This window comes from Cydia pomonella, chromosome 19 (genome assembly GCF_033807575.1).
Source record: "Cydia pomonella isolate Wapato2018A chromosome 19, ilCydPomo1, whole genome shotgun sequence".
NCBI lineage: Eukaryota > Metazoa > Arthropoda > Insecta > Lepidoptera > Tortricidae > Cydia > Cydia pomonella.
Genome location: NC_084721.1, coordinates 1,474,224 through 1,494,072, shown reverse-complemented (window position 1 = coordinate 1,494,072; position 19,849 = coordinate 1,474,224). Strand labels below are relative to the sequence as shown.

General features: G+C 37.6%; 1 protein-coding gene across 2 annotated transcripts in view; it reads left to right on the top strand.

Moving 5' to 3' along the window:
• LOC133528251 (homeobox protein homothorax) overlaps window positions 1–19,849 on the top strand; it is a 352,169-nt gene that overhangs the window by 314,801 nt on the left and 17,519 nt on the right. The gene's annotated exons all lie outside the window — the stretch shown is intronic.

Sequence of the window (19,849 nt, the reverse complement as noted above, 5' to 3'; positions counted from 1 at the left end):
TGGCGACCACTTCAGTCTCACTTTTTTTTTTCTCTTTGTTTTGTATTCTTCTTCTTCCATATTTTTATAAATGTATTTTAGTTATGTAATGAATTGTTGCCTGATTAAATACTATTCTATTTTATTTTAGAACTTATGATTTTTTGACTTTAATAGATGGAACTTTTAAACTGTAAAAGTTTTTTTTTTCATATTAAGTAAACTTTGCACAGACGATTTTACTATATTGCATATCTTGCAAATAATTGCAGAGTTTTAGCAATATCTTAAATCAGATATGTAATTATATGTTACATATTAGGCGGTATTAAAATTGAATGATTATACTACTAATGAATGTAATATTTACTTGTGCTTTATTTTGTTACAGGTAAGATTAAACATCACAACTAAGTAATAGTAAGAAACCACATATCATTTACTTTAGAGATCAACGGTAAAGACGTCAGTAAATCCGCTTTTCAGAAGATTTTACAGTAAAGTGCCAATTACATCCACACTTTATCAGGCCTGATATCAAGCCCGACGTCGGGCCCGAGCAAGAGTATTTTCCTGTTTCACCAAATATCAGCACATAGTTAACAATATTTGAAATGTAAAAAAATGGTTCATATGCAAAAATATCAAAACATTGAACATTTTTGGCAATTGGATACAAAGTATTTTTACATTTCAAATATTGTTAAACTTGCGCTGATATTCCGTGGTACGGAAAACGATTATCAGGCTCGACATTGGGACGGATATAGGGCCCGATATCGGGGAGTGTGGATGTAATTGGCGTTTAAGAAGATTTAACATAAAAAGTCTATATAGTAAGAACCTTCCTTTCTATATTTTATAAAATAAAGTAAGTTTTACTCCAACTTAAAACAAATAACTAATCGCAAAACGGTGATACGACACCGGGAATCAAACCCGGATAGATACCATCTCGATACGTGAGAACTCATTTGTCTGTCCGTAACTTATTGCCGCCAGTTTTAGAATAATAACTTTGTTGATATCCACTGGATATCAAATATACTTGGAAAATGATATAACCAAGTTAACTAGGTCGAGAGTTTGTCAGTTATCGTTGTGGATAAGACATTCGTCATAGGAAATATGAGCTGTTGATGTAAATAATAGGCTCAATTTTATTGACGCCAATACAAATTAATTTGCTAGCTTGATAAAGACAAATAATAGACGGAGCGTTAGGGAAGGTCTCCTTTTCAGCTTGGGCAAAATTGCTTTCGTATATGTGTAAATTTATTCGATAGCGTGACGTGACGTACGCGTTTGCGTTAAGTCTCATTTTGTATGGGATTTAGAAACAGCGCGCCAAGCGGGACGTTTTGGAAACTCAAAATCCCATACAAAATGAGACTAAAAGTAAACGCGTACGTCACGCTATCGAATAAATTTACACTATATAGTCCTGTTTTCCTCAACAGCATCCGAGCTACATCATATACTAGAAGACCTTAGCAACGCAAGCCTCGGACTTAAGATGAACATGTCAAAGACGACATGGAGAGCACATTGCATACGTCCATGAATACCTTTATTTGGGCCAAATAGTCTCTTTCCAGGCGCGACAAGAGTCAGACCTCGTCGGCGATGGCGGGATAGCTTAGACTCCTTTTTGAGGGACTGGCTGGTCGTAGCTCAAAACCGGGATGATGAGTGGAAGAAGTGGAGGGAGGCCTTTGCCCAGCAGTGGGACACAATAGGCTCGTAATAATAGGGGTACAGGTCGCTATTCTCAACAGATTCTAGTGAAGTTTTGTGAATAAGTTCCAGTAGATTACGTTTATTAGGTTTTAAACATGATTTAATTAGTTACTCAGAAGATATCGTGGCAATTGAATCATGATATTTTGTAGATAATAACTTTGTAAAAAATCGATGACACCGTCAGAATCAAAAAGCCATTAAGAGGGAAGTAAAGCACGTGATCATCATTACAAGAAGAGGGAATGTTTTTCCACTTCTAAATATTTTCCATTCTTCATGGTATTTTAGTGGTACAGTCAGCATCAAAAGTAGCGGATGAAACAACGCGCCAAAAGTATTTGATATTCCGGATATAGATAAATTGTTAAAATTCGCGCTCAAGAGCGCGCTCTTTTACAGTCTTAGTTATTCTATATTAAAGACATCACTTTTTGGTAAGCTGTTATAAAATGGTAGATACTTATGAAACGTTATTTGATCCGCTACTTTTGATGCTGACTGTACTTCATGGTATGTTGTTGACACAATGAAAAACTAGGTTTATAGGATTTTTTTTTTCGAAATGTGCAAAACAAAAAAAAAACATTTTTTCAGAAAAGCGAAACCTATAAACCTTCAATATATATGTTGAAACGATCGACATCAAAATCAAAGTGATCTGTTAAGATATCGTTAGTGGAAACCGTTTTCTCCCGAAATGGAATTTCATAGAAAAATTACCGTTATTTCGTTAGGATCGCAAGCTATTCTTCCCTCTTAACGTTAACGAACTTAGGTATTACCGAAAAATCCCACACACGGTGTTTTTTCTCCAAAAAAATATATTTAGCTCCGTTGATTACCTGTGGACCTCACGCTGGCATCATTTTTGAAAACAAGCTAATACAGAAAAAAAAGGTTACAAGTATTAATTGCTTGTAAAGCAATATGGTTATATGGCGGTCAGGTTACTAATTAATATTACCTGACAGTTAGGTAAAGTACCTTTACAGTACATATGGTGCTACTTTACCGCCCTAGGTCGGTAACTAGCACTATACGTGCGTATGAAGAAAATTTAAATGGTTATTATGTACTGTAAAGCGTTGTACAATACACGTACGAAAAGGTAATTCGCTCTTGTATCGTAATGTACTATTACAGTACATATGGTGCTACTTTACCGCACTAGTGCGAAAATTAGCATATTACGTTACTGTGTCGAACATTTAAAGGGTCATATGTACTGTAAAACGTTGTACGATACATGTGCGATAAGGTAATTCGCAACTCGTGTCGATTTAAAACACTCCCTTCGGTCGTGTTTTAATTTATCGCTACTCGTTTCGAATTTCCTTTTTTTCGCACTTGTATCGTAATGGACTAATTAGATGCAATGATTTGTCATCCGCGGTATTTCTGGTCCGATACGACAATCAAACCTTCAAGAAAAGAGCATAGTCCCATCTTACATTCCGGCAACGCACTTGCAACCGCTCTGGTGGTGCAGGTGTCCATGGCCGACGGTAATTGCTTACTATCAGGCGATTCGTCTGCTTGTTTGCCTGCTATATCATGAGAAAATACATTTACCAGATCGTCGATCCATCTAATAGTATTTTATACAATTGTTATACAATAGAGAACTTTTCAGTCGAGTACCGTGTTTAGGCAACTCAGCAAGCTTCGTTGCCTAAGTAAGGTACAATATTGAAAAGCTTGATTATATCACTATTGTATACAATAGTTTTTTCTGCTAGTCATCTTAAATAATGCTTTATTTACTATAAAACCTAAATAATTAACGAAAATTGCTAAGTATCTTAGCAGACAAAAATGTAGTACAAATGACATAAACGCGCGAAAATCAACCGTTTAGTCTTTTCTATGGGAGCGCGGCAGTACATGATTGGTTATTTCTTTATACCTAGTTGAATAAAACATAGTTGGGAGCCCATACATAAAAAGTCCGCATTTATAGTTTGGTATACGAAATCTTAATTCAACTATTGCAGTCGACGAGTAGAAAAATAATTTTGTCAGATATTTTTGTGCGCTTCCTTCTGCAGAATATCGCTAGTGACTAATTTACCACTTTCGACAGTAGTCAAACAAAACAAAATACCAATGTCTGTCAAAAACGTCGCTCTTTATTTCTCAACGGCAAACTTTCCTGACAGGACGTAGACCTAAATACATAGCGACATATACACGCCATACATATTTAAATACAACGAAGTAACTCAAATTTAACAAGAAGACAGTTAAGAGGACACACAATTACAAATATACGTAAAGTGACATTTGATTCCTTTTGATTCGAATTTACGCGTCCAGGGTCCAGGGATTACTTTTTTCTTTTTTTCCCGGCCGGTTTATATTCTGATTTGATCTCACGGGCGCATACCGAGCATATTCGATGTTTTTTTTCGGGCCCCGATATAAATTTGATTGCGGTGCATGTAAGCCTTTAAAATTTATTCGGGAGTTTTGGAAAATTGATATATTGATAAAATGTTTTTAATTCTATGTACTACGTAACGTACTACATAAAAAAGTGGCGGTGACATAATCGGACAGACAGACGGACATGACGAATCTATACGGGTTCCGTTTTTTGCCATTTGGCTACGGAACCCTTAAAAGCACAGCTGAGTCGATTGGACATCATTAGAGGTACCTTTATAATAAGTATGTAATCGAAAGGATATACATTAGTAGATGTGGTAGATATGAATTATGAATTATTAATTGCAGGAACGTCATTATTATGAGATACGTAATATAGACAAATGCTCCAAAACCTGTCCTCTTAAGCGCTTATAGGTCTTCTGGCTCCAAATTACGCACCAGCTGTCCATATAAATCAGCCCTAAGTGCAAACGGAAAAGACATGGCAGCACAAATTGGTTTAGTGCTTTAGAATTTCAGCTGTCAGTGTGACATAGTACTATGTACCAGGGTAGCATAGATCGCAGCGGTCAGCGTCAGCATATCGCGCGCGCGTCGTGATCACGTCACGCAGACGGCCGGCCGCGCACAATGCCCCGGCTGCGTTATTGTCCAACAACGCGTGAAATGCGCTGACAAACGATGACAGCCGCCCAGCCTGGTACCGACCTACTACAATTTATGATATCCTATTACGAAATTTAATGATAGTAGACGTCGGGTCTTTGTTTTAGCTAGGATAGATAAGCTGACCTAAGAGATTGTACATAGAGCAAAAGAGTAACTAAAGATAAAGTCAAGAGACCCACAAAAAAATAGTTAACGATTGACCTAATAACTACACATCTTAGGTAAGATAATCTGGCTAAAAGAAAAATATCTTCGATTTGGTGGTATAAAAAAAAAACCACAGATATATTTTCCAATAATTCCAATGACACCTCCTCGTTTTCAGTGCGGCTTGGTTAGTAGACAGGCTCTGTTTTCTTTGGTTTTACCAAGGTTTTATATTTGTATAGAGCGGAAGTATGAACAGAATCTACTTAAAGGAACTGAAAAATTACCATATCCCGTTGTGCAAACAGTTGCCGACAATCTTCCCGTTGTCAGGACCGGAGCGTCCGAACTCTGAGCGCCAAATATTTACCAGAGCCTCATAAATTCACCCCGCGCGTCCCACCAGGATAACATACATAATGCGCCGCTCCACGGATCGGTAAACATATTGTAATGGAAAACGCCGTCATTGTTTACACTTTATGATGTCCTGGTGTTGTAAACTGATGCGGTGCAGATTCTCCCTCTGCTAACAAAGAATTATTTTGGCGGAAAGAAGACAAACAGATTATTTTGTTGGATGAGACACAAATCAAACTAAGTTGCTTAACAAGACAACGCTTGCGTATAATCGAAAAGCCTCGTCGGAGCTACAACTTGCAACGAAGTTGCGTGAAATCGTAACGTAGCGTTGTGCGGTAGCAGGCGATATTAAGGCAGTAAAGACCGCCACAGCTGCTGACTAAGAACTCCATACTAGTTTCGTTCGCTTAAATAATTATCGCTTTATTAAAAGCGTAAAGCCAAAGAGCCGAGAGTGGGGTTGGTAGGGGATGGAGAAACCTTTCTATAGAGTATAACTGTCCCAAGCCATCTTTATCGTCCAAATCTGGAGAAAGATGACGGGCCGGTGTAAGACGCCCGGCCGGCTCGCGTAACTCTCCCTAATCCTGGTATCCTGGTGCTAAAATATTCGAAATCCGTCAAAATCGTAAATCGCCCCTTTGTGTGTGGCGGGCGTATTTACGACGACGGTGCGGGAGGCTGCAGATAGCCCGAATTAAACTTGAATTTAAAACCATTTTATATTAGCTAAGCTAGCTTAGATCGCGCCGGCGGCGGGCGCGCGCGATAAGAGAATTGGCCTGTCACCGGATGATATATTTGACCAACATTTCCATACCACCCTCGCTCGGCGCCCCTATTTTCATTTTGTACGTGTCTGCTCCGTCGCGTATCTATAATGTATCCTTTCTGTTTAGGAGTTACATTGAATAAAAATGCGAAGGTGAGAAGGGCCGGTTAAAATTTAATAGACTACATTCTGAGCTGTCAAACTGTGACAAAGGGTCCTAGTTTCGCGTTTGATCCCTTTTATTGCGAAGGCTGACGCGGGTATGTAGCATATACTACATAGTATATGTGCTTCGTATGTAGGTTATTCATGGAGTTTTGTAGCTTGAATAATTAAAAATTTGGCAAGCGGCTGCAATGCAGGCTTGTAAGTGAGCTGTGCATGTATCGCTCACAACACAAAAGACTTATCTTTAAAGGTGCTGTACATACATAGGCCTTTTTAAAGCTATTTAGTTGATGCCGCAATAATTGTTGGCCGTCTTTGCAGAATACCTAATGAGGATAATATCTCTGCTGAAGTGTAAATATAGCAGCGCTGGTTCGCTGGCCAGGCTTTGTTTCTGTTTAAAAAGTTTCTCGTTATAACATGATAGTTGAGAACTTTATTCTGAGCTTTGCGAAGTTTGACTTTTGAAAAAAAATATTGTATAGTTTGTGGTTGTTATTACTGAATATTAGGTATATAATCGATATAATATTGTAAAGCTAGTTTACATTTGTATCTGTCTCTACTAATCCCTGCTAATATTATAAATCCGAAAGTTTCTCTGTCCGTGTGTTTGTTATCTCTTCGCACTTAAATAGATGAACCGATTTAGATGAAATTTGGACGGGTCGTACCAATCATCATCATCAGTCCATGCAGAAGTCGCGGGCAGAAACTAGTATATAATATGTATAATCAGACAGTCACTTCCTCACTTAACATTATTTTTCATTTGTCAAAATTAGCCCGGAATTTAAATTTTTTCAAGATCTCATATCCATACATTAATCAAAATTAATTATTGAGAGAAGAAATAATTTAACAGATTATTTTTATCAACTTCGTAAAAATTTGAAAGACCATTATAACCTAGCGGTATAACTTCATGGAAATCCCCCGATCCTCACGATCGCAATCTATCGTTCTTAAAGAAAATCCTAGCCCGTCTAAACCTGGATCTGAATTTTAAACATTCCAACTCCATTAGAGTCCTGAAGTCCTGGTATCCATCGTTTCCCCATCTTATCCGGGGCGTTATAAATCAGCGGGCCATTGTGTCCTGGCTAATGCAAGGCATTATTGCTGGCATTGTTGCGGTAGCCACGATTTATTGGCAGCTACATGACCGATCTGATGTGTTCATACGCTTTTTCGAAGTTTGCGAAATTTATACGTCGTTCGTTGTCAAAATTTTATAGGATTTTTATTTCTTGTCACTTTTACCGAACCATTCAGTTTTAGGCGGAATAGGATTTTATTTTAGACTAGATTCTGCCCGTGACTTTGTCTGCATGGAATAATGATTATGATGATATTGATGATTGACAAAAACTACCCTATCCTCTTAAGGCTTAAGGCCCTCCAATGTCTTTAGCGCAGATCGATATAAGTATGTTGATGCTGTTCGTTAAAAAAAATTGTAGGATTTTATTTTTACCCTCAATGAAATCTTTATTTTATTTTCCCATAGTAAAGTAGACCGGGTAGGATATAGATACTATTGGATTAAATCAAAAGAAAGGCTGTTAGAAAAATGTATGCACCATTAACTTTTTTTAGAAAAACTAACAACTTTTGGGTTGTTTAGGGTTAATTGTCGACTTGTGAGTATTTGGAATGAAGTAGTTTCTTCCTAGTTAAATTTTTCCTTAATTTATTCGTAATAAAGTTAACCGCGGATTACTTTATACCTGTGTTTCACAGTTTCCCAGTAACTAATTTGGTCGCTTTAACAGCAATACAGTTAAGTGTAATAAACATAATCCCACCGGCTTGCACCACACTTTAAATAATACCGATCCGAAAGCACCAAATAAAGCGCATAGCTTTAGGACAAAGCTTTTCACGACTCCGAGCTTTTAACATAGCACTTGGCATCACTCCAACTACCGACAGCCGAGCCAACTATGAACGAAACCCCGGCAAATATAGAAATGAAATACCTAATACCTACTCCCTAATAAGACCAGAATCACATAAATACATGAAGTATCACCAATAACTTTTATCCCCCAAAGAATGCTGCGTAGCGCGATTGTAGACCGTAACGCGCACATAATAAGCATTGTGCAGTAAAAAATACGTGTACGTCTATCACTTTCTAACGTAGAAAAATCGGTCAAGTGTGAAAGAGTAAAATATTGTATTGCTCGTTGCTGAATGCCCGTGGCAGTTTTCGGTTTTAGCAAACAAAGGAATTAGAGCGATTCGCACCAGTCGAGCTGGATTTATGGTCGGTCGCTGTGACCAAATTTTCTCTTTTTGCCTTTTCCATGTTTGTACCCGGAAGGAAAACTGTATTGATTTGATATGTGACTTTATGGTTGTATATTGAGTCGCGTAAGTTTGGATTTGACATCCTTTTTATGCCATTTATATTATTGTTACCTAAAATTTCTGATAATATTCAGTTAAAAGAAGGCAAAAACTCGAAAACAGGGGTTAAAAAACAATAGGTTGATAATTACTACTTCTGCGAAAGATAATAATAACAAAGAATAACCTGCAAACCCCTAAAAAAATTGTCGACAATTAATTTCCTTGGAATCCGGTCTGGCAGTCCAAAGATCTGATTGTAGCAAGTCTATTAAAACTTCGTACAGCCTGACGTACCTTTAAATTCAAACGGTAAGCCATCAGATAAAATTTAAAAAAAGAACGAGCGCTGACTGACTTTATCTGTGTCCCGTTAATACTCTAATTAAATAAAAAAATAAAAATGACGTTTCGTTCTCCCCAAGTTACTATCTCTAGTCTCATGATATTTTTTTTGGATTTGAGCTACTCGTACTTATTAAGTTACTTGTATTTGTATTTCGTCATTTGCTTACGTATATACAGAGTGATATTTATTATTTTTGACCATACTGTTGAGGGGTGACCATAATGTGGTTTTCCATCCATCAGAGAAGGTTCCTTATGCACGTAGACCATAAGGTCCCTTTAGGCATGGAACGCTACATATGAAGGTATTGTAAGTCATACTGAATAACTTTTACTGTGGAGCCCATCATAAAATAGATGAACAAGTCTAAAAACGCTAGTTACCATGCAAAAGCGGAAAAAAATACTTTGTGATTTTTGAATGAATTTCATGAAGTTTCATTTGTCGAGATTTAAGATAAAAAATTCAACCCGCATTCGGAAACAAATCGCCAACCGTTATCCTAATCAAAGATAAAAAAAAAACACTTTCAACGCACAGTTCCATATTCCGAGCAATTTGGCCCAATGATTGATGTTGGGAAAAGTTAATAGTCGACACGGGAACACGCATTAACGCGTTTAGGCTTTTTGTTTCGTGATTATGACAACGATATACCGTTATGGGCCATATTTTTTAGTTTAAGCACTTGATTGGAGGTTAGTGAACTTTTGTAGTAAGCTAATGAATGGATCATGACGTGATAAAGTGTAACAATGGCGCAATGAATAGAAATTTGACGTTTATGATGACACACTCACACTTTTTAACACATAACATTGCAACTGTGGGCTGGGCGCCAAATTTCAAATTCGAATGAGTACTCTTACGTCCGGTTCGAACTTTAAGATTCGTCAAAAATTTGCTAAAGATACAATATGGATTTGATATGTCAGTGTCAAAATTGACGTTTCTTCAAACAAAAAACTCACATTTGACACTAACGTATCCGATCCATATCGTATCTTTAGCAAATTGTTGACATAACCTAAAGTTCGAATCGGGCGGTTAGTATATTAATATATTTATATTTATTTATTTTTCAAACTTTCAATGAAATATCCTTATACATTTATTTATACAAATCACAAAAGTAAACAATGAAAACAAACAAAATATAAAACTTATAAGTAACATACAATTGGAAAAAAATACATACAAAACAATAATATATAAATAAACTACGAGTACCATGCTAAATAAACTAGGTATCTTATTCTAAAAGATCTCCACAAGCGGTACCGGGTACAAAGATGCCCATCACACATGCCGCGTTACTACGCTGGATAGCGATGGCCAGCAACCTCTGCATTAATATATTATAATTAATTGCCTATTGCAGTGCAGAGTTCTTATCCAGGGGCCGTTGTACAGTTAAAATTCACAGTTATTTAATGAAATCATATTATCAACTCAATCTACCTTAAAGATATCGCGTTGATTGACATCTGACAATTATTAAACTGTTTAATGTTAAAGTACACGGTACACGCGAATTATTTTTGGACTAATTCTATTTAATACCGGGCTCTGTTGTAAAGTACGATCACCTTGTTGCAAAACCTATCCAATTATCTTTGTTTTGCAATGTTTTTACTGTTGAATAAAAACGTATTGAGATAAACTTTAAACGTCGATTTTTTCTGAACTTTTTTGCCGTTTCCAACAAAAACAAACTAATTAAACTAAATTAATGAACAAAAAACAATCAGCGAAGTACTAGGCTCCCATGAGCACGTGGGTAGCGAGTGAACGACCTCCAATTCAAGATGGATGACGCGAAACCAACATTTACTTATATCGGGACACAAATTAATGAGAGTGATACTCTTCGGTTAAAAATGGCCGTTTATTATATAAACAGGCTTAAGGCTAAGTTCTTAGAAAATACATATTTTTACTCAATTGACAGTTTGATTTGTTTTGAAATATGATGTGGAAAAAATATAAATAAGGCCTTATTGATAACTATCAATTAGGCCTTATTTACATAACGATGTGATTTGTAGTTAGAATTATAATCATCCAAAATGGTACCTTTTGATAGAAGATCTCACATATATTGTAGTTCATTAATCAATTGTAATGACTTCATTTTCGATAATTACTATAATTTGCCATATTAAGTATATCATAGTATGAAAAGATTACAATCAAAAATCTTAGAAAACACTTTAGCGGTCACTTTTCAAGAATAGTAACTCAGCGATTCACGTTTTGCCATACGGGGTTTTAACGACCTCTATAAGTACAAATAGTTGAAGAAACCTTGCCTTAACGTTAACGAAACTGCAGCTTAAAAATGTCCATTTTTTAGACTTAACAGTATTAACACCCACAGCTGAGATATGCTGCGATAATGTCCCGCTAATAGAGCCCATCGATCACGGGACAGTTATTCGGCGTGTGCGTCAGTATTGTGATTCGGTCATTCAAGATTGCGCTGAAAGCCGATGTGCTGAAGTTTGATAGTTTTGATTTCACATTTGTGTCTGCGTTTAGCTTTCTTTATAGGACTTACTTACTTTCTTACTCCGTTGGCTCAGCGACCCAAAATGAGACTTGGCCTCCGACACAATAATCAATAATAATAATAATTCTTTATAGGATGTAAAAAAAAGCGGGGATCCTTTTAAGGGCATATTCTGTATGGTTTTCTGATTAGGAAAAAGTAGACGAAAACAATTTTTGACAGAGGACCTAGCCAAGATGAGAGATGTTGATAGAAAACGGCAATCGAAACCTATACCTAATGTATGGAATTTTATTCGTCTCGTGACTTTTCGTAACATCTGTCATGCAGATATTTTTTTATTTGGCATTTATCATTCATTCATTTATTCCTTCATAAAATATAGTTTTACATAATTTACATGTCAAAAGTAACAGATCAAATGTATGTTATCGATACACAATTAAATATCATCTTTACTAGGCGCCCAGAGATCTTCTTATCTTCTAGTGTTATTAAATAAAAACGCCCATGTTTTGATCAATTCATGTTTATTAGAACAGCGGCTTCCAAATCGTAATAAAATTACACCTTGGCCATCAATTTCCCGGGCTCGGCCCATTTCTCATGGCGTCTTTCTATTGTTTTCACTATTGTTTCGGTTGCGCCACTGCGCTGGCGCACCCACGGGCTTTTATACGTCACGACGTTGACACGACTCCGACACGACCAAGACCATTCACAGTTGTAATTCACTGTATAGGGGGTTACGCTCAAAATAGCGGTCATAGGGGATACAGAATCGTGATCACCTGGAATAAGTACTTTGATTAGTTACAAAATACTTCTAGTTGGTTCACAAGGTATACGTGTTAGATAATGCACGTTTATTACTGTGATTTAATTTGCAACGAGCAACACTATTTCATTGACACTTTATTAGTTATTATATCGTCAGACGACAACTAAAACTCACTAATTACTACCACAAGTCCAGAACAAAAGTTTAGGGTGTCATCTGCAATATTAGGTTTTGCAATTTGCTTGCATAGGCTGCGTTCATCGAAATTATCCATAGTCGTGAAGTCACATCACTTCTCCTGTCAAAATTACGCATAGGTACATTTCGAGCGCGGCATAGCGGTCGCCACGTGCATTCCACACTAAGGAACGACACCTCGAGTTCATCGCCGGTCGCATCGTGTCTTATAAAAAAGGTGTAAACTCATTGGTTCCGCTGAGCAATTGAAACAGATATTGCTATCACAATGCGTAAGTTAATGATAGTTATTACGTTCCATTGTACGTGCGCTTAATCGGTGACGCGTCGTGATTGGGCCTCATTTCGGATTCGTTTCAACTATTGTATGTATTGAGCTTATTATATGTAATATGACATGAGAACGGAGCGTTACTGGACATTATGTGGAAGGGTTTATAAATGAAGCTAAAATTTTATATGTTTTGTTAAATAAATTAAAAGATATAGCATGTAATGTGTACCTTAATACACATTTATAAAATTCACAACATTAATATCATTATAGTTACATCAATATATATTTGAATCAGAAATAAAACTTTGTATTGTGTAGTTCTAAATGCATAACTTTCGGTACGGTATTAATTACTTACAAAACATTTTCCTCGTTTATTTTTTTTATTACCAATCATCAAAATTTAGCCAGAGGGCCACAGATAAAAATAAACCATAGACAATTTAAATAAATGAACGCATAGACTCGCGGTCAAATGAGCCGCATCGGCTTTGCCGAGATAAAAAAATTAAATAGGCTTAAGTCTTCTGCAATTATGCCCACTCTCGAATTTGAATACAGGAAAAATAAACAGAGGGTCGTACCGCACCCTTATCATGTAATGACGGGAATTAAGAATTCACGAATGTTTAACACCTGAGCCTTTGAATTTTTAAAAAGTTTCACTTTTTTTAAATAATAGGACGTGCAAAACTTCAAAAAAAGTTAACTTTTATTGGTAAGCTATTTTCGCAAAGTATTTTGCGAAAAGCGACGTATTTTCAACCTGAAAACTCGCATAATCTACCAGGATTTCATAAGCAACCTGCATTGACTCAAAACACAAAGAAGTATTACAGAGCAAGACAGAGGAACAAAGATGCGCATTAAGACTTTAAAACAAAGCCGCGCGAAAAAGGCGGACAAAAGCCGGCTTTGTGCCCGAAATTTACGTTTAAAAACGTAAATATATAAGCGGGATCCGTATCTATCCTATTTAGATATTAATCTAAACGAAAAAGCAAAAGCAATTCAAAATAGGCAACAAGCTAACAGAAGGGACGGGGCGGCCCGCTCTGTAATTGGCCATTTATCAAACTGAAGGGGTTAGGGAAGGCTGCCGCGGCCCTGGCGCTATCGGCGAACAGAAAACGACTTAGTTAACGAAACAAACAAACATACTCGCAGATACGTTTAATCTCCGCTTTAATCTATAGTTAAACCGGGGACCTTTGAATTTGGAATTGAGGTTTGGAATGGACCAGTCAAACGCCGGTCGAAAAAGTTAACATACTATTTTAAATAAGTACATGAATTATTTTATTATTAGTCCGTGAAATATATCTAAAAGCTGCAGAATTTAGTAAATATATGACCTGTCCTAATATTTATTTTACTAAAGTATATTCTCGATTTTGTTTGAGAAGGTCATGATTTGATAACAATGATAGAGTCTGTGCGGAAAGAGAAGAACCGTGGAATTAATCTTCGCTTTCCATACAGACTATAACATCACAGAAAATATAGTGGACTAACGTCAATTCGCTGACAACGGTTTTGAAAAGTTCGTAATATGCCTCTAGAAGTAAAATGGTTGAAATATTTCCGTTTGTATCGTAAAAATAAAGAGAAAAAAAATCTAATATATTACGTTTCACTTGTAAAATTTTCACACCTTTTTGTCACTAGCACCAACTGGGAGCCCTAAGGACCAATTCAAAGGCCCACTTTCCCCGGAAACCCGTTAACAATTTCAGGTAAAGATGAAAGCAAACTTGCGCTTTCCACCCGCTCTAATTACAAGCCATAATTTAATTCCAAGCAAAATCTAATATCCAATACAAACGAAATGCCCTATGCACACAGCGGACCGATTCTGTCTTGACAATTCGATATGATTTTCATCTTAATTTGATACGACCTTGGCCATGAGCATGACTCAGCGTTAGTGGTGGTAGAAATGCAATAATGAGTCGTCTCACAAGGCATTTCGCTCGTACTTATTAGTGCACGTCAAGGCGGGATTCCACCAGTGTGCGGCACTAGCATATTCAGTACAAACTAGAGATGTGCCGACTACGGTTTTGGCCGACTAGCCGACTAGTCGGCAGTCAGGTGGCCGACTAGTCGGCCGACTAGTCGGCGTAGCCGACTATGGTCTTCGCCTAAGTTCGGGCGTAATCGGAAACGTTCGGGTCGCCTGATTCGCTGCCGCACGTGGTTGCGTTTTCATGTTTTGACTAGTTTTGTTTACCTTTCCGATTCACTTGTTGCTCCGGTGTGTTATTAATAGAAAAACATACATAACGAATCGTAATTGTTGTTTAAAAGTTTAAATAAACAAGTAGTGATCTTTATAAACATTATGACTAAAAGAAAATCACGCGTGTGGACATTTTTTGACGATGTTGAAGATGATTCAAGTAAAGTGAAGTGTAATCAATGCCAAGTACTTATTTCGCGAGGTGGACTGGGTAAATCGGCAAACACTTCGAGTATGGTGGTTTTTTATTTTATTTCCTTATTTTTTTGGAAGATCTAGGCATCCGACTATTCGGCTCATTTTGCCGACTAGTCGCCGACTAGTCGCCGACTATAAATGTGGCCGGATAGTCGGCTTTCCCGACTAGTCGGCGACTAGTCGGCACATCTCTAGTACAAACATACTTGTGCCGCACAGTGCCGCGTGCATATACCTGACGACCTTGACCTAGCCGACAAAATGAGATGAAAACCATATCAAATCGCTAAAACACAATCAGCCTCCTAAGCACACAGGTGGCGCTTGATTTCGGATAAGCCCCAAAATTCCCATAAACTTGATTAAGCCCGGTTTTAAATTCAACATTCGGGTAATGAAACTTTCTTATCAACGGCCTCCTAAGGCCTCCTCGTTTGAGTTATGGCTGTAGCTTGTTTAGATTCTCCAACGGTTGAAACTTTGCTTGCCCTTAATTAACTTTTTTAATGTTCAGTACCTAAAAAGTTCGCTTGCAAAATAAAATAATCTTATCTATGGTTAATATTTTTATTATTGCCAGTATTTCACGATTACATAATCGCATTAATGTGCTTTAGGAGATTAGATGATGGGATCCCAAAGTTAATATAATCAAAAGTTTGTGTAATGAATGCAAGTGTTATTTCATGGTAGATAGCGAAATAACAGACAATTTGTCACCCCGCGCACTGTCAAAGGGTGGATCCGTCTGCCAATCCACCCGTGGATAATTTAAACCTTTGTCTGTGGCGTTGTGATCGGAAAAGTTAACTTGTAATCTCTATGGTTACGCTTTACTGTTGCGCTCTTTACGCTTCTTACACCCTGGTACCGGCCGAAAATAATTACAAAAAAAAACATGTGTAGAAACTTATTTGAGTAATTATGTTTTAGCTAATTAATTAAGGCACCTATTAGTAGGCCGAAAAAGTACCTGCCAGAGTGAATCACCTAATAAAATTGTTATAAAGATTATAAAACGGAGGATGCTCTAATTAAAATGAACTATCAAATGCGAGCATACGTACTAGTGTAGTACTACAAGTAATAAACGAATACTTACCACTTCCAAAATGATCATTAGGATTTTAACGACCAAGAATGTGTGCTTAGGCGTTTGATGTGTTCCATAATTATTCTCTTGTAAACCGGAATTTTGATGCGAGAGATAAAAAATAACATTACCGCTAGTTAATGAACGAAATATTTCAGTTCTAAGAAGATGATAACCGGCGAAGAGATAAAAAAAAACAAAATGGCGAATCAGGAAAATGTCACACAGCGCCGACCGCATCACTATGCAAATATACCTCTTAATTACTCGAAATATCTTTACTACGATCTGTAGTAGATCGTTTACTTATTCTTTTGAAACAATTATGTTAATGTCCGCCGCGGCGAGGCAATAATTTACAATTAAAGACGCGTTCAGTAATGGCGGAATGAACTAGCGGCGTAATGGGTGCGTTCCAAGTTGTCACGGGAGACATCATAATCTGCACAGAGCTACGGGCAACAGACGCGTGCAACTTTGCTTATAAATTCAGCTGCGCCTGTTGTAACGCAATCATACGTAGGTATTAGACGGGACGCTCAAATTAATACAACGGGGGCGGCGGAACACCTGCGCCTCGCCTTGTTTCTTTCCTACAAAATTAACTCGGCGTAGTTGCCAACAATGGAGACTCGGCTCCGCCCGAGAAAGTTTTGCACTGTTATTTTTTCTTACTGCGGTGGCTATATTTCAAACTGTCATACTTAATCTTTTTATCAAAGTTTGTTAAACGCTATAAGAAGTGCACACGTCTCGTCTAATTATGTTCGGAATTTCCATCTACGGTAATCGCTCCTAGTTTGTATGTTAAGGCAATGAGAAATGAGATTTAAATCTTGTGGGCGACATTAATTTTTAACAAACGGCAGGCCGTTATTAAAATCGCTGAGCAAATTATTAATTAAACCGGTTTATTCAGCATTTCGCAATTCGTACAATACCAGGAGTGCACAGGGGCCTAGGAGCGAATAATTTATATTTAATTTAAACAAGACGACATTGGTATTCGGAATACGAGTGCGTAATTAAAATTCCAGTCGTGGTGGCGCTGCCCCGCGCCCCTTCCCGCGCACCCCTCGCGTCCCGGCAGCGACAGTTTTCGCGCCAATTTTCACGCCCGAAAATTAATTGTGACAGGAAGACGCGAGGCCGCGTCCGCTGCGTTCCGTTACTGCACAGACGTACGCATTGACGCATCAAACTCCAAACAAACCTGGCTGCAAACCAATGAAGTCATACCCACATTTTTACACGTCTGTATTCCCAGACGTAAACGTCATCGGCTTCACACGAGTTACATGACGCCATAAAAATGTTCGAACTTTACACGCTAAGCGCAACTGATTTATAGACAACGATTACTTAAACGCCATCACCTGTCACACGGAACTAGTTGGCAATCGCTTCTTATAACGGAGATGAGGCTCGGTGTTTTTGTCGTTAAAACCTTATAAAATAGTAAAACAATTAATAAGTGTCAAGATTAACATTTAATTAAATATTCGGCAATAAAATTGTCATAATAAGCCATCCGGTCGCAGCTCCGATCGCATTAGACTTATCTACATAAAGAGCCGCAGCGGCGATCGGTTCAACGTTATTTATATACTTTCAAATAACTTTAATGTATCACCGTATCAAGCAAGTGTGAAACGGAACGCAAAACTTAATATACGAAGCAGGGAGAGGTATTTTTTAAATAAAAACACAAAATGCATTTTGAAACTAATTTATTTAATAGATATGACATGCCAATGGATGCGAATCGTGAGTCGAGTCGATTCAAACCGTTCCGATCGACGCGGCTCCATTCATACGTTCAGAAATCAAATCGGTTTTCTTTTATATGTCGTTATGGCGGATTTCACGCTAGCCGGTAACAATTGTCCGATCTGTGCTGGCATCTCGAGCCCAGAGACACATTCGTTACGTCCGCTAAGGGCCTCTAATGGCGCGCCTGAACCCGACCGGCCCTTAAAATTTTAACCATCCTTTTATTTATAGTCGCTTTTGTCTCGCGCGATACAGCTATCGAGTGGAGAAATCTATTCGTTATGATTTCGAGCTCGCTTTCCGCGCTCGTTTTCAAATTATAAAGGAAAACAAGTGCATTCCAATTTCATTTCAGTCACGTTCCGTTTTTAGAAAAAGAACCGTTCGAACTCCGTTCCACGTTTAAAATTCATCGGTGCATTTCAGTTTTGTTTTTAAAAAGCAAAAGTGAGTTCCATTTTCATTTCAGTTTAATTACTTGTTTAATAAATTGTCGTAAATCTGTGAGTCGTTTAAAAAGCTTAATTGCCATATGATTTATGTCGTCGACAGGGTTGTCAGCCGCTATCGCTGCATCTCGCGTCACCAACGACGGTCATTAGTCTAGTTTGTTGATGCCGGTGAATGCTATATTTCACCAGCAATTAGACCGTCCAAGAAGACACACGTTAATAAACATGTTACATCTAAATCTACCAGAAATAAGGAATTGGGCAACTGTCCCGCACAGCACAAGATCTGGATATTGCAATAAATAAATCATACGTTATTCTGAAATCTGTCGCGCTTCAAAGACGGGAGATTAGTAATAATTAAAATAAACTATTTATCTCGTGTCGTCGTCACCGGCTCCATTAAAATAATGTATGTTTTAAAACAGCGTCGGCGTCATGATATCGCGCGATACAACTGAGAGCGTCTTCGATCAACTTGTTTATCTAAAGCATTCTTACCACGGGACGTTATAAATTACTTACTTTCTTACTTAGGGTTGCCGTTTTCTACATATAAATATCCCTCTTTATTTAACTCCATCAGCCTCGAACAACAATACATTTAAATATATTGTACAACAACGTATAGCTATAAGAAAGTTTCACATGCAAATGTAAAAAAAAACGAAAGCTTTCTATGCAAATACCGGTATACATTCCACTTAACGGACACGTAAGGTTTATAATAACTTTTTAACCAAGCGCAACTATAAAGTTCAAACACAATTTCCCAAGATTACTAATGCAAATACACATCGCATGTGAACGACATCGTTAAATCCAAAGCAAAGATTCACACTAGGAACGCGGTATAATCAACCGCCTTATCTCGTTCGGGTGAAAAACAAAAAACGCGCGCTTCGGCATTGTTAGTTTCGATTGCGACATGGCGATTACGCTACGCGCACCGCTAATTCCCGTGTGGCTTACACGCGAGGACGCCATTACAAAATTAAAAAAAAAAAAAACAAAGATATCCGTTGTCTATGTCAGGTGGCCAATTTTGATCCCGCGTCGTTAGAGTGACAAATGGAACGCGGCCCAGTGTGAGCTTCGCGCTTTCCTTTCTCAATTTATTTGGATTTAGAACGCGATTAGTGCGTTTACAATTGTGAACAGTTTTTCGCTTTTTTCAAAATATTGTTTATGTTCTATATTACATTCTACTCATCTTAGAGCCACGGTTATCCAAGGTTAACCACTAACTCGGGGTTAACCGGTTAAACCCGGTGTTAAGAGTACTACTACAATTTAACCCTGGGTGCAAGTAGCCCTTAGAGTTCATCTAAGCTAACTCTGCATCGACTTTGACGTGACAAAGTATGCAAGTGCCACAATATTTTCG